Source organism: Coloeus monedula (genome assembly GCF_965178545.1).
Source record: "Coloeus monedula genome assembly, contig: HAP1_SCAFFOLD_597, whole genome shotgun sequence".
Lineage (NCBI taxonomy): Eukaryota > Metazoa > Chordata > Aves > Passeriformes > Corvidae > Coloeus > Coloeus monedula.
Window position 1 is genome coordinate 33,570 of NW_028120369.1, and position 10,354 is coordinate 43,923.

The 10,354-nt window shown below is 54.0% G+C and overlaps 1 long non-coding RNA gene across 1 annotated transcript; it reads left to right on the forward strand.

Moving 5' to 3' along the window:
- The first annotated feature begins 2,451 nt into the window (after positions 1-2,451).
- On the forward strand, positions 2,452-9,695 carry LOC309585844. The gene is made up of 2 exons (XR_014227327.1): positions 2,452-2,647; positions 9,300-9,695. It is a non-coding gene; the product is annotated as an uncharacterized lncRNA (long non-coding RNA).
- Positions 9,696-10,354: the final 659 nt, after the last annotated feature.

Below are 10,354 nucleotides of genomic sequence, written 5' to 3' on the forward strand. Positions count from 1 at the left end.
GCACAATTCCGACCACCAAAGGTTCCTTTCCCACTCACCGAAGGAGGAGCTGCTCGGGATCCACGCGTGAGGTGCCCTGCAACAGGACAGGGAACATGAACCAGATGCTGTTAGGAAAAACCTGCCCGTGGTGGGAACTCCCACGGAGCAAGGCAACCCCGAGAGAGCATTTTGCTTCCACAACATCCCTCCAGGAGCCACAGTCCCTTCGCACAGCAAGCAAGAGAACAGCACAGAATCCTGGGCTGTGTCAGCTCTTGGCTGGAGCAGCCACCGGAGGGAGTTGCAGGCTCCGCTGGCACAGACTCTGCGCTTGAGGGAACAGAACCCCCCCGGCTCCATTGCAAATGCTGTGCACGCCCCGCTGGCTGCAGACACCCCCTTTTTCAGCTGCAGCTGCTGGCAGGAGCTCTCCCAAACCAACGGTGTCTTAATGGCAATTTGGTTACAAAGGCAGCTCAGTTCCAGTGGGAGAACAGAAAGCACCCAGCAAGCCCGAAGGCACCGATGCTGCACCCAGGGAAAACCTCGACTTACGTGCCAAGTGGGCTAAAAAATACCTCGAATAAGCCACAGAGTACAGAGTGCAAACTGCAGCAACCGCTTGTTGGATCATTTTGGCCGTGCTGCACACGTCGCAGACTGTACCCCTGCAAGCACAGAAGGACACCCGTCAGGGGCTGGGCTGGCTGCTGAGAATGCCTCGGGCAGGAGGATCCTCCGGCAACCAGCGGGCGCCCAGAGCCGCTCTGGACACTGAGGGCTCCGTGCCCCACAGCAACGGGAACACGGCGAGGACGTGGCAGCGTTCCCGTGACATCACAGCAGCAGCTCACGCAAGAACCGCCTGGAAGGTTCTCCTCTGTCACAAAGGAGCACAAAGGATCCTCCCGGGGCACAGCCTGTTGCTCAAAGGATCCAAGAGGAACCCAGAAAATGCAGCAGACAAGGACAGCCCGTAGCCAAGCCTGAACACTGAGGAGGAACGAGGACAGGACCAAACCAAAGGAATCACGACCTTTAGTCACTGATGCTGCTGACTAAAACCAGCAAGGATTGTTTCATCTGGGATCTCTGTTCTAGTTCTAGAAACAAGCAAAGTTCTCCACTCTAAATATACAGAAAGCAGGAACTGGGGAGGAGGCGGGATGAGGAAGGAGGAGAACAGCAGGAGGTGGAGGAGAGATGAAAATGAGGAGCAGGAGGAGGAGGAGCAGGAACAGGAATAGAAAGAGAAGCAGGAGGTTCCAGTGGCCGCTGTGTCCGCAGCACCCCCGGCCCCGGGAGCGTCCCCCCACGGCATCCTGCAGGTGGCTGGGGAGGGGGAGCTTGTCCCGAATCTATCAGGGGGTCCCTGAGAGGGTTTTTTTATTGGGGAGTGTTTGGAGCTGGCAGTTTCCAGAACCAAGCCCCAAATATCTTTTAGTGTCCTGGGAGAGTGTTTTGTGTGTGTATGTTTGGATCTTTCAGGACCCCAAAGTTGAGCCCCTTGGGGGGATCATGTCCCCTTACATCAGCCAATACACACAGAGGAGAGGCCCTTCCGCTGCCCTGAGTGTGGGAAGGGTTTCAACTACAGCTCAACACCAACGGAGGCACTGCTAAGGGAAGCCCTGCGAGTGCCCCGAGTGCGGGAAGAGCTTTGTGCGCTGCTCCAGCTCCATCCCCCGTGGGAGGATCGGCGTTGGATGATCCCCAGTGACCCCCGTTGGGCAGAGCCCTGGTGACCCCCGTTCCGGGTGATCCCCGCTGGGTGGGGGGAAGGTGTTGGAGAGATTTCTTTGCCTTCTCCTTGTGCTGCTGGGATTTGGTTGGTAATAAATTCCCTCCCTGTGTCCAGGCTGGGTCTGTTGTGCCCGTGCCGGTGCTCGGGGTGGGATCTCTCCCGGTCCTTCTCTCAGCTCCTGGGCCTTTCCTTGTATTTCCTGTCCCTGTGCAGTAGCAGAGGGCAGGGACAGAGCGGTTTTGGTGTCTCCCGTCATCCAGGCAGGGCCAGCCCAGCCCCGGGGGTTGTGAGGGGCTTGTGGGGGTCCCCCGCTTGCGGGACATCCGCTTGGTTTGGGTTGTTCTTCCCAAGCTGGGGAAAAACGACTTTGGGAGTTTTCTGCCACAAATCTCTCCCCTCGTGCACTCAGCCAAAGGGGTTTGGGGCGGTTTTCCCTTTCTCGGGGAAATCAAAGCCATGCCCTGATGCTCCGAATCAGGGGCGGGAGTAGCGAGGCTGCAGGGCTTCCCAAGGAGCCGGAGGCACCCGACACGCAGGGCTGGGCAGGTCGGGCCGGGAGCAGCGGAGAGCTTTGTTTCTCTTCTCAGCTGAACGGCGGCTCGGGCCGGGCCCGTTCCAGGGCTGTTCCTCAGCTGCGGCTTTCCCCTCACGCAGCCCGGGGGGCGCTGGGAGCGCGGGGCGGGGCTGGGCCGTGTGCAGAGCCCGCCCCTCGCTCCGATTGGGCGGTGCTGCCGTCAGTCGTGGTTCTGGCGCGCTGATTGGTCGGAGCGGGGAGCAGCCCGGGCCCGGAGCCGCCGGCAGGGCGGCCGTGGCGCAGCAGAGGCGCCATTGGCGGAGCGTCTGTGCGGGCCCGGGAGCGGCGGCGGCGGCGGCCGGAGCCCGCTGAGGCGGCGGCGGAGCTCGGAGGCGGCCCCAGCGCAGGTGGGAGCCGCGCTCGGTTCTGGCGGGGCTCGGGGCTGGCTGCGGGCGGAGGGGGCGGCAGGGGGCTGTGGCGGCTTCGTTGTGCCGTGTGGGCGCCGTGTTGGCCCTGGCGTGAGGGCGCTGCGGGAGCGGCTGCCCGCGGTCTCCTTCCCGCTGCTGCCTCGGCAGGAGCCGGTGCCGGAGCAGCGCTGGCTCGTCCCGGCTGCTGTGGGTAGGACAGAGGTGGCTGCCCCGTGGCCGGGAGTGTGCGGGAAAGTTCCCGTGGCCAGAGGTTTGTGTGCCTAGAGGAGCCGGAGGAGTCCTGTGAAAGTAACTTTATTCGTGGACAAAGGGAGAGGCCACGGGGCATTTCCCGTGGGATCTGTCCAAGTGTTGGAGGCCGCAGCCTCCTTTTTATGCCGATTTGCCCGGCCGCATCTCCGTGTCCCTTTCCGCAGTGGCTGAGGTCCTTGGAAGGTACAGACTTCCCGATCCGCCTGCTGCGTGTGCCCCTTAATGTGCACCCCCACTTTGTATAACATCCGATATTCATGGCTCTGTGAAGTTTTATTTCCTTTGTTCTCTGTTTCACCACTTTTCCTTGGCCATCTCTTTGCCAAGAGCACTTTGAGTCATTTAATTTTCCACAACCTCCTGGTCCTTCTGCTGGAAAAGAATCTGATGCCATCCCAGGGTGAAATGTGGCGTTGCTCATGGGAGTGGATTGGTGGGTGAGAAGGTCAGGAGCTGGAGCTGTGTGCTTGGTTATGATTTGGAGGACAGCTTGTAATCTAATGATGCATTGAAATGATCACTGGGTTCTTTGGCACCTGGTATGAATTTGTTTGGGTTCCCAGGGACTGCTCCATGGTGTTGTAGGATTTGTTCTGGTGGCCGTTCATCTTTTCCCCATTTTTGGGAGCTCCCAGAAATGCCAGGGAAGCATCAATTGACCGCTTTTCGCGGATTAAATCATCACATCCTTGGATTCCCAGGTGATTTCGCTGAACTTGTGTCAGCAAAAGCAGCCCAGTGGTCAAACCCACCCTGTATAACACAGAGAGTGCCAGCAGATGTTGGAGTGGGGAGAGGGATGATTCCCCCCCCCCCGCTTTTGTGAGTGAAGTTCTCCCAACATTCTCCGTTTGCTGTTTTCCTTTGCAGCTTCAGGGATTTCTGTTGCAGAGTCAGAGATGCTCAGTGTGGGCTCTGTCTTTAGCGATGCAAATTCCGTCAGTGCAGGGAGGCAGAGCTTGGGGTGAGGGGCAGAGGGAATCAGCCCAATTCCTGTGGCAGGCAAGGAGAGCCTGGGACATTGTGCACACTTTCCCCAGCAGAGTTAATGTGCATTTCTAAATCTCTTCTGCTGGCTGCCTGGAAGGAAGCTTCTCTTCCAGGGCAGCCATCAGGTGACTCACAAGTGCCCCGTCCAAAAGCGGCTTTTTTCCCCCTTTATTTTTTTATAATACTTTTTAACTGTTTATGAGGAAAAGGGTCAGTTTTAAAGCTCTTCCAGTTTTGCAAAATGCAGCCTACAGGTGAACATTGAAAAACCCATTCCAAAATTCTGCCATCACTAACAGCCACACACACACACATACACAAAAAAGCCCCAGAGAAATAAAGATTTTTGGTTCTTCTCCTCAGACTAAAAATTGACTCTCACACCTTTGGCCCAAACCCAACTGACAATATCAAAGTAGGATTATTAAGAAAAAACATTCTAATGGTGTCATCCTGTCACAGAAACCGCAGGAAGAACAAAAACTCTCCAAGGACCTTTTTAGTGTTAGAGGATCAAGGCATTACTTTATTCTGGCCAGGATGTGCAACAGAAATCATTTCATGCACACATAGCCCGGGTGTGCAGAGAAAATCATTCCATGGCACACGAGTTTTATTCAATTTTTCCTCAACTTTGCACAGTCTAAACCCATAGAAATCCGTAGGTTTAACGTTCATTGGTTCCAAGTTGGGTAGTTCTTAGTATTTGGTTTCCTATTGGCCCCGGATTGCTTGGTCTCTGATGTTGATTAGGTGCACACTCCTTGATTTCCTTCTCAGCCTTTTCCAGAGCAGGGGTCTCCAGCTGTGCCGGGGGCAGTGTCTGGGGTAGCTGTTCCTTGATGTTTGCTGATGGGCGTTGATGTTTTGTTGATGGGCGTTATCTTTTGGGTATCTTTTGGGCTATTCCCAGTCTGTTGAGATGTTAAGCTCATCTCTGCTGAGTGGTGTAACATCCCTTAACAAACACTTTCAAATTCCTTTCACCAAGGCAGAGGCAAACCAAGCCTGAGCAGAGAAATAAAATTTTAAAACGAATCAGAACTTGGTATATTTTCCAGCAATCGAATCCCGCCCAGCCCAGAGTGTGAGTGTAACTGAGAGCCAGAGTGGAATTCTCCCGCTGTCTCCTGCAGCAGCTGTGGCGAGTGCAGGCACAGAAAGCTCTGAAGCTCGCCCGGTGCCAGCGAGGATTGGCCCCCAGTGCCTGGAGATGCCAGAGGAGGTGCCCAGCCAGACTATTTCAGCAGAGGATCTGTGGGCAGCCCCCGGGGCTTCCCCCCGCTGTGGAGCCCTGGCTGCTGCTGCGGCCCCTTCTGTGCAGGGTCAGTGGCGGCCTCGCATGGTCCTCCTGCAGCCGGGGAGTGCAAATCTGCGGGGCTTCAGAGAGCCTGAGGCGAGGCTGAGGGGTCCCCCCGTGTTCAGCTGTGCTGGCGGCTGTTTCTGTGCTCGGGGACACTTGGAATGGGCCATGCCCTTGGCCACCAGTGGTGCTTCTTTGCACTCCTCAGGCAGGACCCGATGTCCTGGTTGGATGTTGTGGGCAGCAAAGTCCCCAGGCAGGGTCTGTGCCAGCTGAGCTTCCTGTGGAAGAGATTTCACAAGAGACAGGATTCTGGCCACAGACTGCTTGAAACAGACATCCCTGGTCTCCACCCCCCAGTAGGTCGTGAATTAGCAGGGTGAGGAATGGAAACTTCAATTCCAGGGGAGATAATTGAATATCTGCCCTGGGTCTGGCTCTTCTTCTTGCCAAAGCCAATGGCAGCAGCCGTACCCGTGGCATCTTGGTTTCTCTCAGCAGCTTCAGAAGGTGTTTCTTTATTTCCCCATTCACTCTTTCCACCCGACCCGAACTCTGGGGGTGCCAGGGCGTTTGGAGGTGCCACTGTGTTCCTAAAGCAGCCAGAACGGCCTGAAGGATCTTTCCTGTAAAATGGGTTCCCCTGAGTCCATTCCTTCCACAATCTCATCTTTTGGAATTGTTTGTTCCAAACATGCCTTAAGAACTGATGCAGGGATTGCTGAAGCAGTTGGAAATGCTTCTGCTGCGCTGTGAGCTGCCATGCTGTTAGCAGAAGATATTGAAGCCTTCCTGCTCAGGGCATTTCAGTGCCAGGCTCTTCCAAGCACCCCCAGCTCGGCCCTTTGAGCTGAGCATGTGGGCGCTGAGCTGCGCTTTGTCTCATTCCCTTTCCTTCAGAGCAGCGTGTCTTGTCACTCTTTTCCCTTCTGCTACCCTTGCAGAGCCATCCCTAAACACCTTTTCTCCCTCAGGCCAGGGAATGTCTGGTAAATCTCTCCTAGCCCGGGTCTGGAGCTCTGTCACTTGACTGCAGCCATGGGTTTCTTGCCAGCCCCGTGTCCAGGGCCGTTCAAACAGGAGGCTGGGTTCAACCCTTGCCCTGTGCTCAACTCTGAATCCTCCTGTTCCATCCAACGAGTTTCATTCTGTAAGAACCGAGTGCTGCTCATCCATTTAGAGGCTCCTTTGGTTAACAAAGCTTTAACTTGATGCCAGGCTGGAACAATCAGAGATTCTGCTGCTGTCAGTTTTCAGGCCTCAGTTCCCATTAAAGCCGGGGCTGCACAATTCTGCAGACAATGAGGCCACTCTCTGGCCACTGGGTTAAACATTTGAGCCCAGGAATTCCTTTGGCATGGCCCCGATGAACATCCCCATGCAATTCAAATGGTTTTTCCCTGTCTGGGAGGGCCAGGGCAGGAGGCTCAGTTAATCTGCTTTTGAAGCCTTGAAAATTGTGCTTTCCTTCTGGTGTCCATGACGGGGTTTCTTGGCTGGCAGGAGAGGAGAGTTGTAGGGGAGAGATGCCTGGCTCCAGAAGCGCTGCCTTTAGCAGGGCCTCAGTAAGAGGCTGTAACCCCTTCCTTGCCTCCCTTGGGACAGGGTATTGCTTTTAGACACCACTTGTCCTGGTTGCTTCAAAGGAATTTGGAGAGGCTCCATATGTAATTTTCCCTATTTCCCTGGGGCTGCCCACACTTCTGGGTTCCCTTCAGCAGAGGCCTTTGCAGACATTTGACACCAAGGTACAGCAGCATTAGCCTCTGTATCTCCTTTTACAATGTTAATTTGTATTCCTGCTTTAGCCACCAAATCCCTTCCCAGTAAATTACAGTCAGAATTAGGAACAAACAGAAATCGATGCCTTTCAAACCCATCCCTCACATCTACTAATAGCGGTTGAATAAAACACACCTCCTCATCTTTCCCACTTATTCCCTGCATAATGAAAGAACTTCTTGACAATTTCCCCCTTAGGTCTTAGATTCAGAGTGGATCGAGAGGCCCCTGTGTCCATCAGGAGCGGCCTCGTCTCGATCCAGACGCGCCCTGAATGTTCTCAAGGGCTCTGGTGCGGTGGGTCCCTGGTGTGCTGGGAGCTCTGAGAGCCCTGCCAATCCATGTCCATCAGGGCTGGACTTGCTCGTGCTGAGGGTGCTGCTGTCTGTGCTTGCAGTGTCCTTGTGGCCTGCAGCTGGAGCCCTGATTCCTTGCCAGGGGCTGTTTGGGTCGGCTCTGCCGTGCCGAGGAGGGCAATGCCTGTGCCAGGTGCTTGTGGCCGCCGCCGTCCCCTGGGTGCTGGGGCCCCCTTGGGCCCTGCGGTTCATCCCTGGGGGGCTGTAGAAACTCTGCCATGGCCTTTGCCTTCACCTTGGCCTTTTGCTCATCCCTTCTTGCATTCCCCTGCTGAGCCTTTCTGGCCAAGTGCTGCAGGGGCTTCTTGTGCCTCTCCTGCAGCCCCCTCAGTGCCTGTGGGTGCTCATCCTCTGACAGCTGCTGAGCTTTCTGCACAATCATTCGTTTCTCCAGTGACCCAGAGAAGATCGATGAAAGAAAATCCTGATCCTTCCACATCCCGCAGCCTCCTGGGGGCCGGGGGCCACTGCCGGCCCTGCCCGGGGGGTGTTGGGGTCAGGCAGTGCCCGGCGCTGAGCCCCGGCTGCCCCACAGCCCCGGCCCGGCCCCGCAGCTCCCCACAGGCCCCCAGCCCGTGCTGCCCTGTCCTGCTGCTCCCCACCACAGAGAAACACCCTGAAATCCTGACCTCCTTGTTTTCCTGTCCTGGAAACTGGGGATACAAAGAGATGTAGCTGGCCGTGCGGATAAGAGGTTTTTGACCCTTTTTGAGGATAAGATTGGAATGGTGCTGTAAAACATTCCAATTCTCAGTATTTTTCTCTTCCTCCTCTTTTCCATCTTCCTTTTCCTTTCTTGCCACATAGATTCCTCCTGCTGCTGTTTGCCTTAACCATATTCCTGCACACTCCCTTCAACCAATCCCTTCCCAGCACACCAACACCATCTGTCCCCTGTTGCTGAGACCTTCTCGACTTCCCTTTTTACCCCCGCTGGGTGTCCATGTCCTTAATTACCTCCGGGAGAATGTGCAAACTGCCTCCACATTGTCCCCTTTTGTATAGGAAATGATGTCCATGGTTGTGTTCAGGCTTTGTTGTTGTTCTGGAAGTTGAGGAATTGAGCAGGAGCTTGGCTGAGCAGCAGTGTGTGTCAATCAGTACCATTCTGTGGAGCTGATGGTTTCTGGTGTCGCTTGTGTCCAAGTCCGTGTGGCTGTGTCCGAGCAGATTGAGAGCATGTGTTTGTAGTGAGGCGTTGCTGTTGTTCCTTTGCTGGGGGTCTCCTGCGTTCATCAAATTTAGAAGTATATTCTCTGAGAGAAGGCACAACCACCCCTCACCCACCAGGTTCAGGAAAAAATAAATTTTCCTCAAAGGAAAGTGAAAGAGATAAAACCTATTTATTTAACAAACAAACAGGGAAAGGATAATAATGCTAAATAGTTAAACCTCTCGATCTGCCGAGAGAAACCTGAGAAAATTTCAGAGTCCTTCCGTAGATCTCTCTCCCCCTCCCTGGAGCTGGGACAGGGTGGTGGGGCCACCTCCAGGGCCAAGGCCTCGGTGGAAAGTCCTCCCAATGTATTCTGATGTTGAAACCACCCAGCAGAGGGAAAAGGGGAAAAAGAAAAAAGTCCCAGAAAAAACCAAACGTTTAACTCTCCAAAGAAAAAACTGAGGAAAAAAAACTGCTGAAAGCTGGCTGGAAAGAAAAGCAAGCCGGGTGCTCCCCTTCCCTCTTGCTCTCCTGCCACAGCTGAAAAAGAAGTCTCTATGTCTCTGGGACCTTGAACAAGCTGCAAACTGCTTTGGAAAAGTTTTGCTCAGTTTTTCCTTCCCCCTCTCAGGCTCAGTTTAAAGGCATAGAAAGTGTCCTGGGTTGCAGTGTATTCTGTTACCATCCCCATGAGGTGTTGAAATCAGGTGGGGCAGTGTTTCCTTGCCTCCTTCCCCCAGACTATCTTGCTGTTAATGGCCCATCATTGTCCTGCCACATGACCCACAGATAACTCCCTCCGGACCATCTTCTGTTAACGAGCCTAATCAACACTTGGCCTCATGACTCATTACCCCATTGTGAGATGCTCCACCCAGAGGGAGGAACCAAGCATCCCATCGTGGATATAAGCTGAGCCTGAACACCAGAGACTAGGCCTTTCCACTGGATTTCCAGAGGACAGGAGCTACACAGCCACCACTGGACCTTCTGAGGAAGAGCAGACCCTTTTTTCTACAGGATCACCGCTTCAGAGGGCTGCAGCCACCATTCTACCAGACTGCTACCACCACCTTGCCTAACAGGGACTCAGGTTGTATCTTGACTCTGTCAGTTTGAACCAGTGTTTTCTTTTAGTTTTTTTCTTTCCTTTTCTTTAACTTCCCCATTAAATTGTAATTCTGACTTGGTGCCTCCCACTGGTTTGTTTTCAAACTAGTACAGAAAGGTACAAAAATTAATTTCTGGGCATCGGGCAGCAATATGGGATACACATCATAAAGTCACCCCAAGACATTCCACCCCTTATCCCATATTGTTGGCTCAATGCCCAAACTAATGTATTCTAATTCTACTCATACACATTAATACATCAACATATATATACACAGCTATGTACGAACAGTGACAGTGACGCTCTGCAAGCAGGGGTATACAGGCATTCCACATTATGGTGGTTCTCACCCAACAGTCAGATCTCCCTGTGGTACACAACGTGTTGTTCCATCTTTCTGCAATGCCCACCATGTGCAACCAGGTCCCTGAGCAAAGACAACCCCAAGGATGGGTTTGTCTGTACTCGAGGCAGAATTAATCCAATCAGGCTTTCCTAACAGACTTCTGACATGCACTACTGGGACCTTATCTCCATCCAGTGTATGCAGGGGTTTAGATTGGGCTGGACCAGCTCTATTGGTGGAACCTCGGGTGTTAACTAACCAGGTGGCCTTTGCCAGATGCTGCTCCCAATTTTTGAAAGTTCCTCCCCCCAGTGCCTTCAAGGTGGTTTTCAACAATCCATGGCACCGTTCCACTTCGCCTGCAGCTGGTGCACGGTAAGGGAT